The following is a 23,644-nucleotide window of genomic DNA, read 5'->3' on the forward strand; positions in this document are numbered from 1 at the left end:
AAGGCCGCGTCAGGGGCCGGGCCCAAAGAGAAGGCCGCGTCAGGGGCCGGGCCCAAAGAGAAGGCCGCGTCAGGGGCCGGGCCCAAAGAGAAGGCCGCGTCAGGGGCCGGGCCCAAAGAGAAGGCCGCGTCAGGGGCCGGGCCCAAAGAGAAGGCCGCGTCAGGGGCCGGGCCCAAAGAGAAGGCCGCGTCAGGGGCCGGGCCCAAAGAGAAGGCCGCGTCAGGGGCCGGGCCCAAAGAGAAGGCCGCGTCAGGGGCCGGGCCCAAAGAGAAGGCCGCGTCAGGGAATGCCAAAACAGCACAAGACTGATGAGACCATTACATAGAACACCAAAACGGAGGGCAAGGCCCAAGAAAACACCGCCAGGAACGCCAAAACGAAGGGCAAGGCCCAAGAAAACACCGCCAGGAACGCCAAAACGGAGGGCAAGGCCCAAGAGAAAAATGCAGGGAACGCCAAAACGGAGGGCAGGGCCCAAGAGAAAAATGCAGGGAACGCCAAAACGGAGGGCAGGGCCCAAAAGAACGCCACCACAGACACCAAAACAGAGACCAAAGAGAATGCTGCAAGAAATAATCAGGCAAAGAGGAGAGGCAAGGGGAACGCAGAAAGAAGACAACAGACAGCCTGTAAGGCACGCTGAAATGCAGAAATGAACTCCAGGTACTCTACCTTGTGTCTTACTAAGTAATGGGTAAACATTGCCCTTACCTCTTGGGCAGATTATTACCGTCAGCAAAGTTGGCTTCCGGGGCATCACAGGAAATGTAGATTTCTGTTCCTGGCTGTTCTCATGAAGAGCCACAGATCGCTCTGTGCAGTTGTTATGGCGCTCAGGAGTGCCACAGCTCTCCGCTGCCACCTGTTGGACACAATACAGTAATTAAGGCACTGCTCCACATATGTGGGGGCTGCACCCTGTGCACACTGCTCTAATGATGTCACAAAGGAGCATTAGGGATATAATTAATGCTATTTGTTGGCTTGAATTGTTAAACTAACTATGACTTCTTTTCTGCACTACAATTAGGATGAAGGTTACTTTGACAGAAAAGAAGGGGTGTTATTTTTATTGCTGCATTTCGGGTTAGAGACATTTTTTACATCAGGCTAAGGGTTAGGGTGACAGACACATTGCAGGTAAATGTAATTATCGTTAGAGCTCTCAGTAAGCTAGGGGTTCAGGTCAAGATTACAATTAACACTGCCTCCCAGCCAATCCCAGAGAGCCAAAGGCAAAGGCGAGCCAAACTCCCAGGACAAGCAAAGGGAAATCCAAGGTAAAGGCAAAGCAAACAGCTAAGGCTAAGGGAAGGGCAAAAACAAGGAAAATAGACAACAAAAAGCTATGGTGAGGGCAATGAGAGTGCAGCAGGGAAGGCCAACAGCAAAGGGCAAGAGAACACAGCAAGAAACACCAAAACAGAAGGCCAAGAGAACATGGCAAGAAATGCCTATGCAAGAGCTAAGAGAACATGGCAAGAAATGCCAAAACAGGAGGCCGAGAGGACGTGGCAGGGAACGCCAGAACAAGCGGCCAAAGAGAACATGGCAAAGAAAGCCAATACAGAAGGTCAAGAGAAGGTGGCTGGGTAGGCCAAAACAGGAGGCCAAGGAGAATGCCACAGGGAAGGGAATGCCAAAACAGGGCGCCCAGGAGGACATCACAGGGAACGCCCGGGCAAGGGCTATGAGATGGCAGGAAATGCCGAGGACAACGGGCAAGAGAACATGGCAAGAAATACCAAAACAGAAGGCTAAGAGAACACAGCAGTAAATGCCTAGGCAAGGGCTAAGAGAACATGGCAGGAAGTGCCAAAACAGGAAGCCAAGAGGATGTAGCAGGGAACGCCAGAACAAGTGGCCAGAGAGAACATGGCAAAAAAAGCCCATGCACAAGGCCAAGAAAAGGTGGCTGGGTAGGCCAAAACAGGAGGCCAAGGAGAATGCCACAGGGAATGCCAAAACAGGACACTGAGGAGGATGTCACAGGGAACGCCCAGGCAATGGCTGTGAGATGGCAGGAAATGCTGAGGACAACAGCCAAGATAACATGGCAAGAAATGCCAAAACACGAGGCCAAGAGAACATGGCAAGAAACACCAAAACCAAACACTGAAGAGAATGCAGCAAAGAAAGCCAAGTACAATGGCCAAGACAATGGGGCACAGAACACCAAAACAAGAGAGCAAGAAAATGCAGTAGAGAATGTCTAGGGTAAAGAGAAGGAGAACACTGCAGTGAAAGGCCAGAGACAAATAGAATGTGGGAAGGACAGGCAGCCTTTGGGGTACCCTAAAATGCAATAAAGAGCTCTGGGAGTGCTACGTTGTGCCACGCTACATAATGGGTAAACATTGGTGTGCGTACACTGCCCTTACCTGCTGGGCAGACAATTACCAGTCAGCAAAGTGGGATTCTGGGGCATTCCCGGAAATCCAGCTTTCCATTCCTAGCTCTTCTCATGAAGATCCACACATCACTCCATGCAGTCGTTACAGCACCTGGGAGAACCACAGCTCCCAGTAATGCTGCACAGTAATGAAAGCACTACCCTGCATACATTGGGGGGCTGCATTCTGTGCATGATGCTGCTCACCAGCAGCACTGTAGCTGAGAACAACGCACAAGGAAAAGGCTCAAATACCCAACAACACTTTTGCTTCCATCTTCTCTGATAACTGCTCATTATACCCAGCCCTCACCTTTGGCTGTGCAGGTGGAGATTGAGAAAGCAATGCCACCCCCACCAACAACCTCCCTGCCCCACACTGTGAGTCAAGATAGGGTTTGGGATCACCTGAGGAACCTGAACATCCAGGAGTCTATGGGTCCCAATGAGATGCATCCCAGAGTCACGAGGGTATTCGCTGATGCAGTCAACAAGCCATTCTCAATGGTATTTGAGAAGTTGTGGCAGTCAGGTGAAATCCCTGGTGAGTAGAAAAAAGGCAACAGCACACCTGTTATTACGGATAAAAAGGATGACCCTAGGAACTACCAACATGTCAGTCTCACCTCTGTGCTGTGAATGATCGCAGAACAGATCCTCCTGGAAGTGACTCTAAAGCACATGTTCCAGTGCATCACCACCCTGAGTGAAAAACTTCCTCCTAATATCCAACCTAACCTTCTCCTGTCTTAGTTTAAAACCACTCCCCCTTGTCCTATCATGATCCACCCTCATAAACAGCTGTTTCCCCTCCTGTTTATCCACTCCCTCAAGTACTGGAAGGCCACAATGAGGTCTCTCCAGAGCCTTCTCTTCTCCAGTCTAAACAAGCCCAGTTCCCTCAACCTTTCCTAATAGGAGAGGTGCTCCAGGCCTCTGATCATCTTAGTGCCCTCCTCTGGACCCGCTCTGAGAGTTCCAAGTCCTTCCTGTGCTGGGGGCTCCAGGCCCGGACGCAGTTAAGCAGATGGTGCCTCACGAGAGCCGAGTAGAGGAGGAAAAAAAAAATACAAACAACCTCCCTCTCTCTGCTGGCCGTTCTTCTTTTAATGCAGCCCAGGATATAGTTGTCTTTCCAGGATGCAAGTGCACACTGCTAGCTCACATCCAGCTTCTTATCCACTGGGATCCACAAGTCCTTCTCTGCAGGGCTGCTCTCAAGGGGTTCTTTGCCAAGTTTGTATAAACATCCAGGATTGCCTCTTCATCAGTGACATTGACAGTGAGGGTCAAGTGCACCCTAATGACACCAAGCTGTGGGGTGCAGTGACACACCAGAGGGACAGGACACCATCCAGAGGGACCTCAACAGGCTGAGTAGTGGGCATTCAGCAATGTACCTTCCCAGCCCAGAAAGCCAACTGTATGCTGGGTTCCATCCAAAGATGCGTTGTCAGTAGGTGAAGGGAGATGATCCTGCCCCTCTGCTCTACGCTGGTGAGGCCTCACCTGGAGTGCTGTGTCTGGATTTGGATGGCTGCAGTGTAGGACACAGGCATAGAGCTGTTGGAGTACATCCAGAGAATGGCCACAAATATGAACTGAGGGGTGGAATGCCTTTCCTATAAAGAGAGAAAATTGGGGCTGTTCAGCCTGGAGAATTGAAGGCTCTGAGGTGACCTGGTAACAGCCTTTCAATACCTAAAGGGAAGAATGAGAAAAAATTTAAGTTAGATATCAAGAAAATCTTGTGAGGGTGGTGACACAGTGGAACAGGTTACCCAGACACATGATGGATGCCCTGTCCCTTCCAAGGTGAGGCTGGGACAGGCTCTGGGCAACCTGATCTAGCTGTGAATGTTCCTGTTTATTGTGTGGCAGTTGGACTAGATCATTACAGATGGTACCAAGTACTCCAGCTGGGATAATCTGCATGCGTCACAGAGCCTCTCTGGACCAGTCCCAGTATTCAGCAGACCAGGGACCTCACTTCATCACACTGTTGGGAACCAGAGCTGTAGAGCTATTGAATGGGGGACAGGGGATGGAAGGAAGAGGGATGGGGGTTTGGGTGTCATAGAGATTAGGAAACTAATAGGATCTCCAGACAATTAGGATGAAGATATCTGGGGTGATGCTGAGTACATTGGTCCAGAAGAGGATAATCCTTGGCCTTCTATAAAGATGAAGTCAGATCTGCTGTTCAAACAGAAAGGACTGTAGGATCCCAAGGTGATCAGTCACGATGTGCTCTGAGAACAATGCCTTGGGATCCATTACCATTGACAAATTTGTAAGGGAGATATGGGAGAGAACTAGACAAAATAGGAACAGAATACTTGTTACCACTATGCTCAAGTGGTGCAGACCATATTACGCTCAGTGAGGATGAAGCAGATGGCCACTATGTTCTGGGAGTGTTCTTCATGTCCTGGTCGAAGCACCTCACTCTATCATCAGCCGTGTAGCGCAGCAGGCTGGGAGAATAGACCCCATGGAGAAAAGTGAGCCACCTGCAACCCATTTGATCCCTAAGTGAGCTTCCCACAGCTATCAGAAACCTGCCTGCATACAAGCTAGTGCACAAACACGGGGCTTGGAATGCTCTGTTACCTGCCCAGTAGATCTCAGAGTGCTTACACCCCTGATGAGACAAACTCCAGCAATCCCTAAACCCCATCAAGCTAAAAAAAAAAAAGAGATCAGCTGATTTATTACATGTAAGGGCGCACAGAATGCCCTTAAACAACTCTGTAGGTTTCGAACAGTGCATGACACTCTTAACTACAGTCATGAAATGGGATGATGGAGGTGCACACAAACCATGTTTGGAGCCCCAGGTTGGAGATCATGCTGTAAGAACCATGAAATGGTGAACAGAGGTGGAACCAGAAGATAACGAGCTCAAAGATTTGCTTAGAAGACCTGGAGAATGAAGAACCTCTTTATGGAAAAGGATGTTAGCTCTGGGCATTCCCACAACAGCAATGCTCAGTCAGCTAACCAGCATTATCCTGAGGCTGATAGAAGCATTCCAGAAATGAGGGAGCAATGAAAAAAAGAAACATGTTAGTCCTTCAATCACCATATCAGAGAAAGGGAGATAACACCTTCATCTCCCTTAGAGAAGAAAAAAGGGCATCATGATGACAAACATGCAAATACAGCTGCTCTAATCCAGTTTGGAATCCCCCCAAAAAGGTGGAGCTCACAGCCCTGAAATAAAGAATTACATGCCCCGTTCCAAATACTCACCCCACTCTCCAAGGGAAGCTGCCACCAGGATGCTGCATCTATGGCCACCAGCCCTTAAATGTAGTCAGGATACCCCAGAAGGGGATATCACAGCCCTGAAATAAAAAAAAGAATAAAAGTTATCCCATTCCAAGGATGAACACTCAGCCCACACTGCCAAGGAAGCAGTCTCCAGGTAGAGATGCTGCCCTTGTGGCTTCCACCCCTTAAATGTGGTCAGGATACTTAAAAAAAAAAAAAAAGAGAGAGAGAGAGATTACAGCCCTGAAATAAAGAAACCACTTACCCCCTTCCCAAGGACCAACACTTGCCCATGCTCCACAGGAGACAGCCTACAGAGATAAACGCTGCCCTTACAGGTGCCAGCACTTAAATGTGGTCAGGATGCCCCAAAAACAGGAAAAATCACAGCCCTAAAATAAGAAGGAATCACTCACCCTTTCTCAAGGACCAGACCTCGCCCCATACTCCCAAGGAGGCAGTCTCTGAAGACAGATACCACCTTTAAGGCTGCTACAGCCCTTAAGTGGGGTCAAGATCTACCAAAAAAGGAGAGATTGCAACCCTGAAATAAAGAATGAATCATTCTGTTCTAAGGGTTCACTCTATGCTCTAAAGGAAACATTCTCCAGGTACAGTAGCTGCTCATTCTGATGCCAGACTTTAAATGTGATCAGGAGCCCCCCAGAAAGGGAGATTACAATCTAGCAATAAAGAAGGAACCAATTACCCCATTCCAAACACACTCACCCCACACCCCAAAGGAAGAAGTCTCCATAGAGAAGTACTGCCCTTATGGTCTCCAGCCCTTGAAAGTGGTCAGGAACCCCAAAAAAGGGAAAGATTGAAGCAAGAGCCAACGTAACAACAACAAGCAGCAAGAGCCAACGTAACAACAACAAGCAGCAAGAGCCAACGTAACAACAACAAGCAGCAAGAGCCAACGTAACAACAACAAGCAGCAAGAGCCAACGTAACAACAACAAGCAGCAAGAGCCAACGTAACAACAACAAGCAGCAAGAGCCAACGTAACAACAACAAGCAGCAAGAGCCAACGTAACAACAACAAGCAGCAAGAGCCAACGTAACAACAACAAGCAGCAAGAGCCAACGTAACAACAACAAGCAGCAAGAGCCAACGTAACAACAACAAGCAGCAAGAGCCAACGTAACAACAACAAGCAGCAAGAGCCAACGTAACAACAACAAGCAGCAAGAGCCAACGTAACAACAACAAGCAGCAAGAGCCAACGTAACAACAACAAGCAGCAAGAGCCAACGTAACAACAACAAGCAGCAAGAGCCAACGTAACAACAACAAGCAGCAAGAGCCAACGTAACAACAACAAGCAGCAAGAGCCAACGTAACAACAACAAGCAGCAAGAGCCAACGTAACAACAACAAGCAGCAAGAGCCAACGTAACAACAACAAGCAGCAAGAGCCAACGTAACAACAACAAGCAGCAAGAGCCAACGTAACAACAACAAGCAGCAAGAGCCAACGTAACAACAACAAGCAGCAAGAGCCAACGTAACAACAACAAGCAGCAAGAGCCAACGTAACAACAACAAGCAGCAAGAGCCAACGTAACAACAACAAGCAGCAAGAGCCAACGTAACAACAACAAGCAGCAAGAGCCAACGTAACAACAACAAGCAGCAAGAGCCAACGTAACAACAACAAGCAGCAAGAGCCAACGTAACAACAACAAGCAGCAAGAGCCAACAATCACCATTTTCCAAAGGTCTGCACTCACTCCCAAGGAGGCAACCCCCAGGTAGGGATGCTGCCCTTACTGTTCCCAGCCCTTAAATGTGGTCAGGGAGGGGGTGGAGCCAAGGTCAGCCCTATCCGCTCCCATAGGTGAATTGCTTCCACCTGTGCTCACAGGGCTGGCTACACCCCTCACCACGTGCTCAATCACTGCTTCTGACTGTAACCTAACAGTTCCTATAAGGCCTGAAGCAAAAAAAAAAAGACAAATAACAAGCAGGCGATTGGATCTGCCTGTCCGGCAAGGGGAGTGTTATCAGTGGATGAGCAACAATGGCACACATATTTTGATTCAAGTCTGTCCTCAAAGGCAATTGGTAAAATTGCCTGACTTTCTAAAATTGGTGACTCTGCGGGTGACACTGGGGTGACATAGGGCTGACATTGGGCTGGGATGATGTGGGGGGGTGATGCTGGGGGGTGATGTTGGACTATCACAGGGGGGGACATCAGGGAGTGATGTTGGAGTGATATTGTTGGGGGGAATGTAGTGGAAACCCTAAGTTGTGGCTTGAAACAATGATTGAGAAGGGACAAACCAGAGGAGCTCAGGTTCATGAAACGCACCTGAGTGATGGAAGGGGTGGATCCTGGCTCCACCCTCCTCCCAGGCCTTATTTAAGTGTTGGCAGTGGGAATGAGAGGCTTTTGCTAGAGGTCCCTGCTTGCTTGAGATCTTCTAAAGTTAAGCAGATTTTGTTCCTTGTTTTTGTGTTCACAGCTGCTGTGTTTGAGCAAGTCCTCACTTATTGCAACCTATTAATGCTATTGTTGTTGCATTTTCCACCACATTGCAGTATTACAGGCGGTAATTACTGGTGGGGGTGATGTTGGGGTTTTTTTTTGAGTAGCATTGTTGGAGTGAAGCTGGGAGGTTACACTGAGATAAGACTAGGATGCTGCTGGAGTTTCACTAGGGGGTAACATCAGGGAGTGATATTGGGGTTACATTGTTGGGGTGACACTGATGGGGGCACACTGGTGTGATACTGGGGTGAAACTGGGTCGAGGTTGTGCAGTGATGCTGTAGGGTGATGTTGGAGTTTCTCTGGGGGATGAGATGAAGGAGTGATGTTGTTGGGGGGGTGATATTATTGAGGTGATGCTGGAAGGGAAGTGATGTTGGGGTATCACTGAGGGAGGAATCAGGAAATGACGTTGGGGTGACAAGGAAGAGACATTGGGTGGTGACGTTGGGCTATCGCTTGGGGTAACATCAAGGAATGATATTGTTGGGGTGATGTTACTAGGAAGGATATTGGGCTATCCCTATCTTAAGGGGGTTTCAACAGGGAGTGACGCTGCGGTGATGTTTGGAAATGACTCTGGGGAGTCCTGGTGGGGTGTGGCTGGGATTGACATCAGGAAGTGAAGCTGGGGGGTGACACTGGAGTGAAATTGGGGTGATACAGGGGTGATATTAGGGGGTGACACTGGGGGCGATGTTGGGTTATCACTGGAGGAAGTGATGTTGGGTTGATGTCGGGGAATGAAGTTGTGGGTTGATGTTGGGGTATTACTAGGGTTTAACATCAAGGAGTGATGTTTTGGGGGGAACGTGGGGGTGACACTGGGGTGATGTTAAGTGTGACATTGGGGGAGACATTACTGGGGTGAAATTGTTGGGGTGACACTGGGTTTATTTTGGGGAGTGACACTGAGAGGTAATGAGTATGACTGGGGGTGACATCAGGGGGTGATGCTGGGGGAACATTGTTGGGGTGATACAAGGAATGACACTGGGGTGGCACTGCTGTGACAGTGGGGTGATATTAGGGAGTAATGTTGGGGGGATGAGGTTGGGTTATTGCTGGGGGGGTTCAACAGGGGGGTGACACTGGGGTGATGTTGTAGTATTACTGGGGGCTGACATTGGGGATACTGGAGAATGATTCTGGTGTGTCATTCTAGTGACAAGGGTGATGTTGGGGCTTTTCTGGAGGGAGTGACATCAGGGAGTGAATGCTGGGTGGTGATACTGTTGGGGATCTAAAGGCCCCTGACTGAAGAATGATCCTGGAATTGAATAAGGTATTTTGGCAGTTTTAACAGAGTTGATATTTGTGGCTGTGGCTGCAAATGTTTTGTGGAGAGAGCTGTCCTTGGTATTTGGTCTTGTTCTTGCAAAGACTTGTTTTGCAAGTTGATGTTCCACTTGGGCTCTGTATCACACGCTGACCGCATGAGTACAGCATGCAAGTAGAACAAACCCTACAGACCCTGGGGAGAATGAAAGCGGGAGAAAGCACGGAAGTGCACTTTGAAGTGGGGGATGCTGTGTTGGTGCTGCCAATCGAATCTACCTCTGGCATGTTCCTTCTCTCTCCTCTTCGGTGGCTTGCCATCTCTCAAGGGTCAGATAGTAATAGCACACTTGCTTAGGGAGATTCTGCTTCCCACTTAATGGAATTATCTAACATTTCAGAGAGCGACACTGGAGGAAGTGACACTGTGGTTGTGGTGAAGTGATGTTGGGATATCAATAGGGTTGACATCAGCAAGTAGCACTGGGGTGACACCATTGGGGTGATGTTGGAGTACCACTGGGATTTAACATGAATGACTGATGCTGGGGTGAGAGCGTTGGGGTATGACAATGTTGGAGTGACACTGAGGGTTGATACTGTGGTGATGTTGGGGGGTGACACTGTTGGGTTGATGCTGGTGGGTGACGTTGGGATGATAGGGGGATGATATTAAGGAATAACGCTGGGGGAGTTATTCTGGAGCATCCTTGGGGGGTGACATCAGGGGGTGTTGGGGGCTGATGTTTGGGGTGAAATAGGTAGGGCTTGGGAGTAGAGTTTGGGGGAAAATAGTAAGGATTTGGGGCTGATACTTGGGATGAAATAATGAGGTTTTGGGAGCTCAATTTGGGGTGAATTAGCAAGGACTTGAACCTGGAGTTTGGTCTGAAATACTGATGGTTTGGGGCTGGAGTATGAGGTGAAATAGGCTTTGGAGCCTATTTGGATGGCAGTTTTCAATGTAAAAAACATGTTCTTTACAGTTTCCTTGCAGGAAGAGGATAAAGAAACTCTGCTTTTACACAGGAGGGGATACGATATACCTTCAGCAGACTCCCACTGTTGTTCAAGCCACCTCACTGAACTTTGACAGAAAGTTTCACTGCCTTAGAATGTGAAATTGTATCCGTGTGTAGATATTTTAATTGCAGGCACATACCCTGGAAAGGTGGGGGAAGTGGCAGCAGCACTAGATGACTCAGAAATTGAGATTCCACCTGCAAACTGTCAGGGACTAAGAAAAGAAGTAAAATTTTAAGGCAGCAAAGACCAGCAAAATTGTGCAGACTTGACTGAACCAAAGTGAAGATATGTGAACTAGTGTGAACAGAAGTGAAGCCATGCAAAATTTTACAAAACCACGTGAACTTCATGGAACCTCAGTGAAGACCAGTGATCCTGAAAAGTCTTCAGTGAACCAGGGCGGACTTCTGCAAAGCCCAGTGAAGACCCACAAACCTGTACAAAAATACCATGAATCCGCACAGACAATACAAGTACACCAAGTGAAAACCCACAAAATTGGGCATCCTTTGGTTTATTTGGGTTTGGAATTCTGGCAATGCAACCCAACTGGATAAGTCCCTTGTAGACTGGTAGTATTTTCTTCACAAATAATGAAATCTGAATCAGTAGGACATTGTTCATGCCCTATTACCTGACTCTTACCTTCTCCTCCCCTGGTTTCTCATTGCCTGAGTACTTCAGGTTCACAAAAGACAAAAATGAAACAACAAAAAAAAGAAAATAGGGGGAAAAAAAAAGAAAAAAGGGAAAAGGAAAGAGTAAAAGAAAGATGTAGAAAAAGAAATAGAAAAAGAATAATAAGAGGAAATAGAAAATGAAATAATTAGAATTATAAAAAGAAAAATTATTAGAAAAAGAAAAAAGAAGAATTAAATTAGAACGGGAATAGGAAAAAGACAAAATAATTGGAATTAGGAAAATAAATAGAAAACGAATTGGAAATAAACTAGAAGAAGAATTGGGAAAGGCTGTGGAAAAAGAACTGGAATTAGGAAAAAAAGAACTGGAATTAGAATTACAAAAAGAAAAAGGAAAAGAAAACTAATTAGGGAAAAAAGCATTAGAAAAGGATAACAATTAAGAATTAGAAAAAGATAAAAAGTAAAAGAATGAAAAAGAATTAGAGTAAGAAATAGAAAAAAAAAAACAAGAAAAGGGGAAAGAATGAATTCTAATTATAAAAATTATTAGAATTAGAAACAGAAAAAGAAAATAATTAGAATTAGAAAACGAAAGAGAAAAATAATTAGAAAAAGAAAAATGAAGAAGAATTAGGATTAGAATTGGAAAAAGAAAAAACTGGAAAAAGAATTGGGAAATGAGAAAAAATTAGAAAAAAATATTAGAAAAAGAATTGGAAAAAGAACTAGAATTAGAAAATGAAAAAAGAGTGAAAAAATAAAAAACCATTAGAAAATGAGTGAGAAAAAGTCTAGAAAAAGATAAAAATAGAACATGAAAAATAAAAGAGTAAGAAAAAAGAAAAGAATTAGAAAAAATAGAATTAGAAAAACAAGAATATGGAAAAGAAAATGAAAAGAAAAGGAATTGGACAAAATGAACTGAGAAAATAAGTGGAAAACAAAATAGATGAAGAATTGGAAACAGAACTGGAAATGGAATCAAAACTGAAAAAAGAATTGGAAAATGAAAAAGAAGAGAAAGGAAACAAAAGCACTAGAGCAAGAGAAAGAATATGAAAAGAAAAGGAATTAGAAAAAGAAAAACCAATGGATAAAGAAAAAGAATTAGAATGATAATTGGAAAAGGAAAAAACTGCAAAAACTAAAAATGCAAAAAGAAAAACCTGGAAACAAAAATAATTAGAAAAAGATTGAGAAAAAATAAAATGAATTAGAAAAAGGAAAAATATAAAGAAAAAAAATAGAAAAGTATCAAGAATTACAATGAGAAGTAGAAAAAGATTTAGAATCAGAAAAAGAAAAGAAACTGATTCAGAAAAAGGACAGAAAAAAATCGAAAACGAATTAAAAAGAAGAATCAGAAAAGAATTAGAAAATGTAAAAGAAAAAAACTGAAATAGAAAAAATGAAAAGGATGTGGATTGGGGAAAAGATTTGGAATGGGGAAAAGAAAAAGAACTACAATTAGAAAAAGAGTTGGAGTTAGAAAAAAAAACGAAATAGAAAAAAAGAAAAAAAGACTTGGAAAAAGAATTAGAAAAAGAAAAAAACAAGAGTAGAATAAGAATTAGAAAAAGAATTAGAGAAATCATTAGAAAAGGAAAAAAGAAAATGAAACAAGTATTAGAAAAAACAGAAAGTATTATAAAAAGAAAACGAAGAATTAAAGTTAGAATGAGAAGTGGAAAAAGGAAACGAAAAGGAATTGGAAAAACAATGAAAAAAAATGAAAATTAAAAAAAAAATTAGACAAATAATTAGAATTAGACAAAGAAATAGGAAAAAAAAAAAATGGAAAATTATCCAGAAAAAGAGAACACAAGAACTACAATTAGAAAAAGAACTGGGATTCAAAAAAGAAAAAAAAGGAAATAGAAAAAGGAAAAAGACTTGCAACAGGAAAAAGAAATAGGAAAAGAATTAGAAAAAAAATAGAAAAACAAAATAGATTAGAAACAGGAAAGAAAAAACAGATTTAGAAAGAGAAAAAGAGAGATTTAGAAAAAGGAATGGAAAAATAATTGGTAAAGGAAAAAGAAATTGAATGAGAATTGGAATGGGAATTGTAATATGATGAAGAAAAAAATATGGAAAGGAATATGACAAAGAAAAGGAACATAATGAAGAAAAAGAGAAAGAAACAATTGGAAACGGAAACAGAATTGGAAACAGAATTAGCAAAAGAAAGAATTAGAGGAGTAGAAAAAGAATTCAAAACAAAAAAGAATTGGAAAAAGACTTTTAAAATAAATTAGAAAGAAAAATAAAAGGAAGTAGAAAAGGATGTAAAAGAATTAGAAAATGAAAAGGAGAAAAAAGAAAAAGGTAAAAAGGAAAAGAAAGGGAAAAAACAGATTAGAAAATTATTCAGAAACAGCAATGAAAAAAATAAAAGGAACTGGAAAAGGAATCGGAGAAAAGGAAAGCATTACAATTAGAAAGTGAATTAGAAAATGAAAATAAATTAGAAAAAGGGGGGGAAATAAAAAAAAAGAAACAAAAGAGAACTGGAAAGGGAACTGAAAAAGAAGAAGTTAACTCTAGAAACCCCAAGTCATACATGGCCCTCACTGGAAGCCTGTTTTGGAGCCTACCTCTTCTTTTTGCATCTCACTTGGTCAAAGCAGAGCAGTCAGCATTTGGGTCGCTGTAGCTCCAATGAGGCACAGATTGACAACATGAAACACTAGGAAAGAGAAACAAGAAACATTGCATAATGGCAAGAAATGATATTGAACCCAAAAAGAAAAGAACAAACCTGTGTTTGGTAGGAGTGACAGAAGCCGCAGACATCCCATTGGTAATTGGGAGCCTAAGCCAGCTACTGTGGACGTGGTGAGTGTTGGTCAAGCTAGAGTTGAACTCCATCAGGGTACATTTGAACTTTGTGAGCCCTAGAAGACAAGAGAGAGAAGGAACGTGCAGGCGGCGGATGTGAGAGGCAGTGCCAGTGGAGCATCCCTTCAAGGGACACTTCTCCTGTCTCACCCAGGACAGCTTCTCTCCTGTTTTTTTTTCTTCTCAGGGTCTGCATGCTTTGTTTTGTTGGCACACCGCATCTGCCTGGCCAGAGCGAGATATGGAGACCAAGAGGAACACTTGCTTGTAAGTATATGGTGGGGAAGATGGTGTAAAATAAGAACATCTGGTGAACACAAAGTGAGCACGAGGGACAACCAATGCCATGAATATAGGACCTCTACAAGCATGGGAGTGGCCTCAGGGGTCAACATAGCTTGTCGGACAAAATAAGGAGTGCATCTTGGCACCCATCTATGGCTCTGGTTTCCTGCTGTAACCACCAAGAGCCTCAGTACCGTCCTCGCACGGCTCAGAGGGCCACAGTTCTCCAATGCCACCTGTTGAACACAAGACAAGATTTTCTAATAAGGATGAAGGAATCACCCCTTTCCAAGCATGTGGGCATGTCTAACACTGCAACCCAAAGAGATCAGGAAGGGCAATAGCATCTGGAGTCTCCAGTCCTGGAAGGAGAAAAGAAACCTCCACACGAGATACTAAACAACACGGGTTAGTAAGACTTAGGTGTCATTCTAGAAACCACAAGTCATACACAGCACTCACCCGAAGCCTGTTTTGGAGCCTACCTCTTCTTTTTGCATCTCACTTGGTCAGTGCATAGTAGTCTGTGTTTGGGTCATTGTAGCTCCAATGAGGCGTCAATTAACAGCATGGAAAACAAAGGAAAGGAAGAGAAACACTCCATAATGGCAAGAAATGATACTGAACCCAAAAAGAAAAGAACAAACCCATGCTATTTGGGAGAGACAGAAGAGCTATTAGTACTGACAAACAACACAAGATGGGAGCAGAAACAACGACATAAAATACTCACGTTATTAGTTCTAATGCAGAAACAACATTCCATTCCTACATAAGTACACAAACACTGTGTAATTGCACAAAATGACCATGACCACTTTTGAGGAGCATGCTGCTCCATGAGAGCTCATGCAGTGGGAGAATGAGGAATGCCTGAATCCAGGTCCATGATCTCTTTTGGTACCATGTGGGGTAGCTTCTGGAGACTGCAGGACTCTGGCATGACAAGCAGCCCACAGGCAGGAACAGGAGAGCGTCAAGATCTGCTAGCGAGAAAGAAAAGGAAATCCCTGAATCTTCTTTCTCCACAAGCATTTGGGATTCTTTCTTCTTTGCAGGAAAAAAAACCCAACCCCATTGTGATTCAGTCCCAGCACAATTATTAGGTATATGATATGTACCAAAGCATTGCATATTGTTAGGACAAAAGCTGTGGCATAGTTAGTGAGAGGATCACAAGTAAAATTAACTAGATGTCACCAAGATTAAAATTCTCTTTGAAATTTGTATGCATTGTCCCAAATCACCTTTCAAAATTCAGTGGGTAAAGCATTTCTTTTACCTTCCACAACTTAGAGCTAGGGAGACATTATTTGAATTATGGCAAGTGCATCTACAATTAACTGGTGGACTTTTTATATTAGTTCTTTCCCACTGAGATAATACACTACATAATAACTGCTGATTTGTTCCCAGTGCTGATAGGGAAAACTGCAGGGGTGTAGCAATGCACAAGATCACTTGTTAATCTGACACCCTAGTTTTATTCTTTATCCTGCATCTCTCCGGAGTTGGGGGCAATCGGCCAGTGCTATCCTGGCCCTATTCATTTCCTGAATGCATTTAATCACTGTGTTTAACCATGGTTGAAAGGGTTAAGCCTCTGTTAGAATTAGAATTCAGTCCCATATGCCCAGTACGGCCAATATGGGCATGGCTCCATGAGCAGCCAGTGACTGTGGTAAGGTCATCATAAGCAATTACAAAAATTAATCTGAAGAAGATTCCTGTCCAAAACAGTGACTAATGATACCATGGGGATCCCAGAGAAAGGAACAGAGCGAGAAGGGAACATGTGAGGCACAGAAATAGGATCAGCATTCATTAGCATTTGGAAAACAAGAGAGAACTTCCCGGTTCCAAAGGAACCAAGGTTAGAGGAAGCATAACTGGAAAAGAAAACAAAACAAACATAAAACTTCCTGGTCCCAAGTGAACCAAAGTTAGAAGGTAGGTGAAATCCAGATAGCTAATTTTGTACATTTCCTCCTGATCATCTTGAGCCTTTCAGATGTATTTGTTAAGAGTCTCCCTGAGGGTTAAAGGGACAGGACCAGGGTGGGGCAAATCAATCAACACTAGTTGTCCTGGGGAGTAATCATCCCAATAATCAGCTCTTTGAGTAAGGGACCACGGGGCACAGTGGTTGCCAGTGGTGGTCCCCAGTAACCCTCTGATTCCTTTTCAATCAACAGGATCTCATCTCCCGCTGTTAGTGGCACTTTCCACACATACTGATTTCCTAGGTGTGTAACCAAAAACATTCCTTTATTTGGCTAGTTCTGTAGCAGAATAGGGAGACCTCCTCGATATGAACATCAGAATACCCACTTTCAGTCTCTTCATATGCATGCCCAGTTTCTATCGGAAGGCAGAGAAGGATCACCAGGTTTTCTGATTTGTCTTTGTAACCAATTCCTGCAAGGACTGAATAATTTGGGTTTCTGCCGTGTGCTGTTCATTGTGGATCTCTACGGCAGCAGTAAGAGCAGCTCCTGAAACTGCACAAGTGATTGATTTTCCCTTTTCCTCCACCATACGAGTTTGCTTGTGGAGGGAATCTATATGATCCACAACTCCCTCTAAGTTGGGCCAATTATTCTGTGCCCAATTCATCTCCGTGGGGGAGAATTTGGCACCGTGCTTTTCTAAGAGGTCAAGGAGTGGATTCCTGCCCTCATTCCTTTTTTTTTTTTTTTAATTTGCTTTTTTTTTTTTTTTTTTTTTTTTTGTTAATGATCATGCCTCAAAATGAGGAGCAATCTCTTTGGGGGGGACAAACACATACTATCAAAGTCCCAACAATTTACTCCTTACACCCCCAAAGTGTACACACATACTCTCTTCTACCAATAGGGCACTTGCTGCTACCACCTGGACACATTCAGGCCAACCTCGAGATACAGGGTCTAGTACCTTGGACAAGTATGCAATAGGCTTTCTCTAAGATATTTATAAGCATTGTTGGAAATAGCCAAATAATTTTCCAGGACAGTATCTCTGATCGTTATATCTATCTTTATTCCCAACTGCAATGGCGGGCCTCCTGCAAGCAGGAGAGCGCAGAGAAAACAGTGTTACGTCTTTTATCCCCTACTGCCCGACCCTTATCTCTTTCTCCCCGGCTCCTCACTGGCTGAGTACTGCAGGTTCACACTCTTTCGCGACACTTCACTAATTGTACGAATACCAAGAAAGCACAAATCCTTACCACCCAACCACAAATATCTTAGTTGATCAATTGCCTTCTAACAACTGCTTTCTTAACAAACATCTGGTCGTAAGTTTTGGATGTCTACTTTACAACATAAACATAACCTCTTAACTGCTTCATTACCCCCTAGCATTTGTGCCGTTTACACTGGGTCATTGTTCAGGTCATCCGTCTGTCCTTGCTTAGAGATAAGCTTGGAAAGAGGACAGAGGGCAGTATCTTGGAGCCTGCCTACGGCATCCTAACGTTCCCACAGAGTGGGACAGTTCTGCTTTGTGTAAAGGCCCCGACTCCTTGAGAGTCTGTTCAATGGACTTCACTTCTGCTGGCCTAATGAACAACGTTACAGTACGTTTCCCAGGTCAGAATACTATACCCACATTGTTTAGAACATTTGAAGTCTGTTGCAGCTTTGGGAGAAAGAATTTGTCACGTAATTCGGTAACTATGTCTCTAAAATATGTCACTAATACGTATATGGTAATCTTACTTTTCACATCAGCTATTTCTAAGGACATGCTACAGCTTCATTCTTTAGATCAACTGCCCCTTTCAATATCCAATGCAGAAACACCACTTTCACTTTCCACAGCATTTACCAGAACCACAGAACGGCAGGGGGGCAGAAAAGGACCACAACGATCATCCAGCTCCCCAGAACCCCCACACCCCCTCGCAGCCGCCTACAGCCTCGGATCTCGCTAGAGCCCCCCCCGTCGCCTCCCTGCAGCTTCCTGGAGCCCCGCACGGCCCCCCTCCCCGTCCCGGGACCGTTCTCCCGCACACCTCCGGCACAGCTGTCCTCAGCACTCGCTCCCGTCGCGCCGCGGCTTCCCTCTCGGTGCTGCCCGGACATCTCCGGCTGCCTCCGCGCTCTCCTGCGGGGCGGCCCAGGCGGCAGGAGCGGCGCTCTGCGAGGAGAGCCGCGCCTCCGACAGCCGGCTCCCAACGCTCGCTCCCGCGCACGGCGGCTCGGCCAACGGCAGCCGGCGGAGCTACCGCGGACCAAGGAGACCCCGGGGGCGGGGCGGCGCCGCCGCTGCCCAATCAGAGGCAGGGGGCGGGGCAAGGGAGATGCTGCTCAAGGTGAGCTCCTCCTGCCGCAGCGTGATGACGACAGGTCTGCACGGCCAGCTCCTAGGTCGGGAGCCAGGAATGGACACGGCAGGAGGAGAGAGGCGTTAGGGAGCAGCCGAGGCTTCGAAATGCATCAAAAAGCCCTGAAAAGCATCACAAAGCCACAGCCAGGAAGCTCGGGATTATCACGAGCAGCATCCAGGATGCTAAACATCATTTGCTACCATACCAGATGGTAGCTGAGCTCTCGCTGCAGACGTCCCAAAGCCAGACAGAACGGGAACAAACCCAAAGCTCTGCTGCGCGCACCCCACAGCCATCGCGTTGCAAGCTGGAGTGCCTTGCTCTTCGTTGCATTCGTCCCAGTCTCTGTGAATGAAGACTCGGAAGGCAGTCAAGGCGTTGATTGAGCACGAGCGTGCTTTTATTATTATGTAAAAGACAGGAGGGCATGAGAGGTCCAGGGTAAAGATGGGACTCATCCTCTCTTGTCACAGAGAGAGTGGCTCAGAGCTCTCAGTGCTGCTGCCTGGTGCCTGGAGCTGGAGGCGTGATTCTAAGTCCCCCTCCAAGAGGCTCGGCTTCTCCTCAGCGATGCTGACCTGCTCCTGCGTGGAGGTGCTGCTGCTGGGGCACTCGGACTGTGCTTGGGCTGGGCTGCTCTGCAAAGGCACTGGGTCACAGTCCAGGCTGGTGACCAGGCTGGTGTCTGGCAGGCTCAGGTCAGCATCTTCAGCACAGCCGGGAAAAATGAGGGCATGAACTCAGATGAGCTCCTTCTCTCCATCGCTGTTGTTATGTGGAAGGCTGTCATCTGAACAGCAGCAGTTTGTGCTTCCTAAGAGCTCTCCATTGATGGAAGCACACAGCGCATCATCGCTGCTTGCCCTGGCTCTTCTGGGTAGACAAGGGCTCGATTCACCTAGGAAGGATACACAAGGGTTAGTGTCAAACTTTCACTGTCCAATGTCTTGGTGTTGTCTGTCAGGTAGCTTTAAGCAGCATGCTAGATGCTCCCTGGCCAGCTCTAAACAACAACAACAAAGAATGGAGTTAGCAATAGCTGTTAATTAAGTCTGCGCTGTCAGCTGAGCAAAGAATCCCGTGGTCTCCTCGTCCCCCCTAGGGAAACAAAACCGAGACACTGACAGGCTGAATTATGAAAGCGGTCGTTGACATTTGGTTAGGTAGTGATGGCGGAAAGAAGCAAATAGGCTTCCAGCAACAGTGCCACTGTCTTGACAGCAATCCTTGTGCAGGTCCAGATCTTGACTTAACAAGAGACTCATTTGGGAAAGACAGGAGTTAACCGAAGTTGTGGTTAGGCACGGGCTTGAATGCTAGAAGGAGGTACAAGTCCACTTGTATTGCATGAATTCTATGTTGCTGAAAAGCAAGGCTTTGAAAGCTGGATTCGCACCCTTACCTGCCAGCACCACGACTTCTGTCTCTGAGGGCTCCCTGGGACTGCGCTGCAGTCGGCGTTTGGCCACAGAGGATGGTTTCCGCAGGCTGAAGCAGGAACGCCAACTGCCAGCTGGTGATTCCTTCGTCTTGCTGGGTGGACGTTGTCTGGAGAGAGAAAACAGTGACTGGTGTGAGTCGTGCGTGGTGCGGGGTGAGGGAAGAGCTGCACTGAGCTCTTGCCAACAGTTGCTTGTTCCTGGCACCGCCTGGTTTCTGCTGAAGCACAACTTAGAAACTCGCTCTCTTTCAAGCAGTTGAGGATGGTTCCGCTCCTATAGCTCAGCCCTGAAGTCTTGCTGGCTAAATTCCCCTAAACTGTGTCAAGCAAGATGCAGAGCACGTGAGCAAAGGCTCCGCGGCTGTACAGGACAGCATCTAAGGGATGGCTCTTCTGGAGCCAGCAGGCGTAACTGCTTTCTGAGGAACCGTGCAGCCATAAAGGAAATTCAAAAGCACCTCTGACTCTGACATCAACACCTCGTCGGCCCCATCTCACCGCCAAGTTTAGTTTCTAGTGCCAGCAGGTCTGACCAACAGCTCTGCTTAGAGGAGAACCGGAACTGGTTTCAGGCATGTGGCCCCGACAGCTGGAAAACCCCAACGTTTCAAGGTAGAGCCAGCTCAGGCCAGGGTAGACGTCAGCATGGCTTTATACATCTCGTGACTGCGTGCCCAGCAAGGAAGGAATGGCAGCCTCGTGTGGCTAAACCGAATATGTTAGTTGAATCTCAGAGTCCAAAGGGAGCGGAGATTCACTGCAACAATTCACTTCAGGCACCATTACTTTAATTTAGTTTCCGCATGTTTTGGCGCAAGAAATAATGGGGGAAAAAAAAACAACAACACAACCCACCCAAACAATGATGATGGTTGCTGGAAAACAAAGTCCTCTTTACCTTTCAGATGGAAAGTTGATGATTGTGTGGAATTTCCCCTGTACAGCTGTGGGGCCTTCTTCCACTTCTATGTCCCTGCTCTGTGTCACAACGGAAGAGCTGCTGTGGCCTCGCCTATGAGCCTGTGCCAGACCTTGCCAACTTGGCTGATCTGAGCATGCCAGAGGGGATCAGATCACAAAGTGTCCATTTCAATTGCAGCTTCATGTAGGAAAGAAAACCAGCTAACAGGTGTGAATGAATTAATTCATAAGCTGCACAACGAGGCTATTCTTCATAAAAAGACCCACATGGATTCCTAATCCAAAAAGAGAACAACAAGATTTAATACCGATGGAAGAGGTTCCTGGTCCGAAGCCTCATCCTCTTACCCAACTTTCCTTGCCTCGTACTCTTCCCCAACTCCTGGACGATGCCCACAGGCTTGAACTCAGATCTCAAATTCATAGGACCTGGCCTGGTCCCCAAGCCTCAGTCCTGCCAGACATACCCCGGTGCGTAGACTCATCCCCAGAATCTGACTGGACATTGTCATTCTGCAAACGCCCCATCCCAGCAGCAAGGGATCAAAGCATTGGGACAGCTGAAACAAAAATGTCATGAAAGTTTCCTATTAGCACTGATCAAGAACACATCTACCCCTGAGCAACAGGATGGGAGACAAACAGCAGAAGACAACCAACCTGCAGAACCCGCTCCGTTGGGGTTGGTCCAGATGTTTGTATGCTCCCTTCCATGGCCCAGGCCAAGCTTGCTGAGCTGCTCCTCCTTTGTGCAGGGGGAGAGCGGCGCAGATGCTACGTGGTGGCTATGCACAGCATGCCTTTGACTTGATTCTCCTCTCTCCATCTTCCATTAGCAAGCAGCATTTCAAATCTCTCCTTGCAAAAAATCACCTAGGTAAAAAAGAACTGGCAAACTTGCTTTTAAAGTTTCCTTATTTATACAACTTGATGCTTTAAAGCACAAGCTCACCTAGCAATCACCTACCTTAGACAAGCTCAACCTGCAAGGAAAAGTAATTCTTCTGTGTCTGCAGACTTTGCACACATTTCCAGGTGCAGTAGTCAGCCCAGTTCTCAGCACAGCTTTACCAACCACAGAAACCCAGTTTACGCCCGCCGTGCTTTTCTCTCTTCTGAAACGCTGCATTGCTGCAAGAAGCAATGAATAAAATCACAGAATCACAAAACTGGGGTTGCAAGGGAGCTCCAGAGATCACTGAGTCCAACCCCCCCTGCAAAATGGGTTCCCTACCACAGGCTGCACAGGTGGGCATCCAGGCGAAATATCTCCAGAGAAGGAAAATCTACAGCCTCCCTGCTCCAGTGCTCCATCATCCTTACTGTGAAGAAGTTCCTTTCGTTTTGGTGCGGAACTTCTTGTGTTCCAGTTTATGGCCATATCCCCTTCTTCTGTCCCCAGAGACCTCTAAAAAGTGGTTGGCCACGTCCTTTTGACTCCCACACTTAATATAATAAGCATTAATCCAGATCCCCTTTTAGTCTTCTTTCCTCAAGGCTGAACAGACCCAGGTCACTCAGCCTTTCCACATTGGGGAGATGCTCCAGGCCCTTTATCACCTTCGTGGCCTTCTGCTCGACTCTCTCAAGGAGAACCCTGTCATTTTTGTATCAGGGAACCCACAACTGGATGCAGTACTCCAGGTGAGGCCTGACCAGAGAGGAGCAAAAGGGGAGGATCAGCTCCCTTGCTCTTTTTAATGCACCCCAGGATTCCATTGGCCTTCTTGGCTGCCAAGGCACACTGCTGACTCATGGCCAACCTGTCATCCACCAGGACACCCAGATTCTTCTCTGCAGAGCTCCTCTCCAGCATGTCATATCCCAGCCTGTACTGATACTTGTGGATATTCCTTCCCAGGTGCAAGACTCACCACTTGCTTTCGTTACAGCTCATCTGGTTTGATACTACCCAGCTCTCCAGCCTGTCCAGGTCTAGCAGCACAGCCTTTTGGCGTGCCAACCACTTCACCCGCTTTGTCTCATCAGTGTACTTACTACGGGTGGACACTATCCCCCTCAGCAAGGGAGCTGACAAACATATTGAACAAGACCATGTGAGAAATACTCAAAAATTTCGGGTTAGGCAAGAAACTTAATGATAGCAGCAAAGTTTATTTGTTATTGCAATACTGGGCTCATATGCCCCATTAGCAAGGGAGAAACTGTGCACCAGTCAGCGAAATTCATTCCGTTCTATACTCTAAACTGAACGCAGGTAATGCTCTCCTGGCACTCGCTCACTGGTTGAGCATCTCAGGCTTGCAATCTCCCCGATGCTGTTGCTATGATACATTTCCAATGAGGTCCATTACCAACCTGTTGTTTTTCGGTATGTTTTGTACTTCTCCATGGAGATACGAGGGCCAGATTTCCAAGAGTTCTTAAGAAACTTATCCTTGGTCTTGAGAGTGAGCATCTCACCCCTCCCTCTCAAGTATGGCAACCCAAACAGCATGTTATATGGTGATACTCCTAAGTCTTTTCTGGGAGCGGTTCGTATTCTGAGAAGGGCTAAAGGTAAACGCTTTGTCCATGGTCATTTGGTCTCTAAAATGCATTTTGACAAGTGCTTTGTCAGCATCTGATTGATTCATTCTACTTTCCCTGAAGAAGGAGGGTGCCAGCAAGTATGGAACTCCCACTTGATTTCTAAAGTTCTCATTAGCTCTTGTAGGACTTGAAGTAAAGTGGTTTCCCTTATCTGAGACCATATTCTACATA

At 45.8% G+C, this 23,644-nt stretch overlaps 1 long non-coding RNA gene across 9 annotated transcripts; it reads right to left on the bottom strand.

Moving 5' to 3' along the window:
- Nucleotides 1–254: 254 nt before the first annotated feature.
- On the bottom strand, nucleotides 255–21,833 carry LOC149911592 (uncharacterized). 9 transcript variants are annotated; one of them, XR_016463162.1, is made up of 9 exons: nucleotides 21,581–21,833; nucleotides 20,898–21,480; nucleotides 19,961–20,106; nucleotides 18,244–19,456; nucleotides 13,879–15,226; nucleotides 13,715–13,806; nucleotides 5,648–5,742; nucleotides 3,019–5,076; nucleotides 255–2,933 (listed from the first exon to the last, which is right to left on the bottom strand). It is a non-coding gene; the product is annotated as an uncharacterized LOC149911592 (long non-coding RNA). The 9 variants fall into 9 exon arrangements; XR_016463161.1 differs by having other exon boundaries at nucleotides 255–2,504; nucleotides 2,801–5,076; XR_016463159.1 differs by having other exon boundaries at nucleotides 255–862; nucleotides 2,382–5,076.
- Between the last annotated feature and the right edge of the window lie 1,811 nt (nucleotides 21,834–23,644).

This window comes from Phasianus colchicus, unplaced genomic scaffold (assembly GCF_987193195.1).
Source record: "Phasianus colchicus unplaced genomic scaffold, bPhaCol1.hap1.1 HAP1_SCAFFOLD_88, whole genome shotgun sequence".
Taxonomy (NCBI): Eukaryota; Metazoa; Chordata; class Aves; order Galliformes; family Phasianidae; genus Phasianus; species Phasianus colchicus.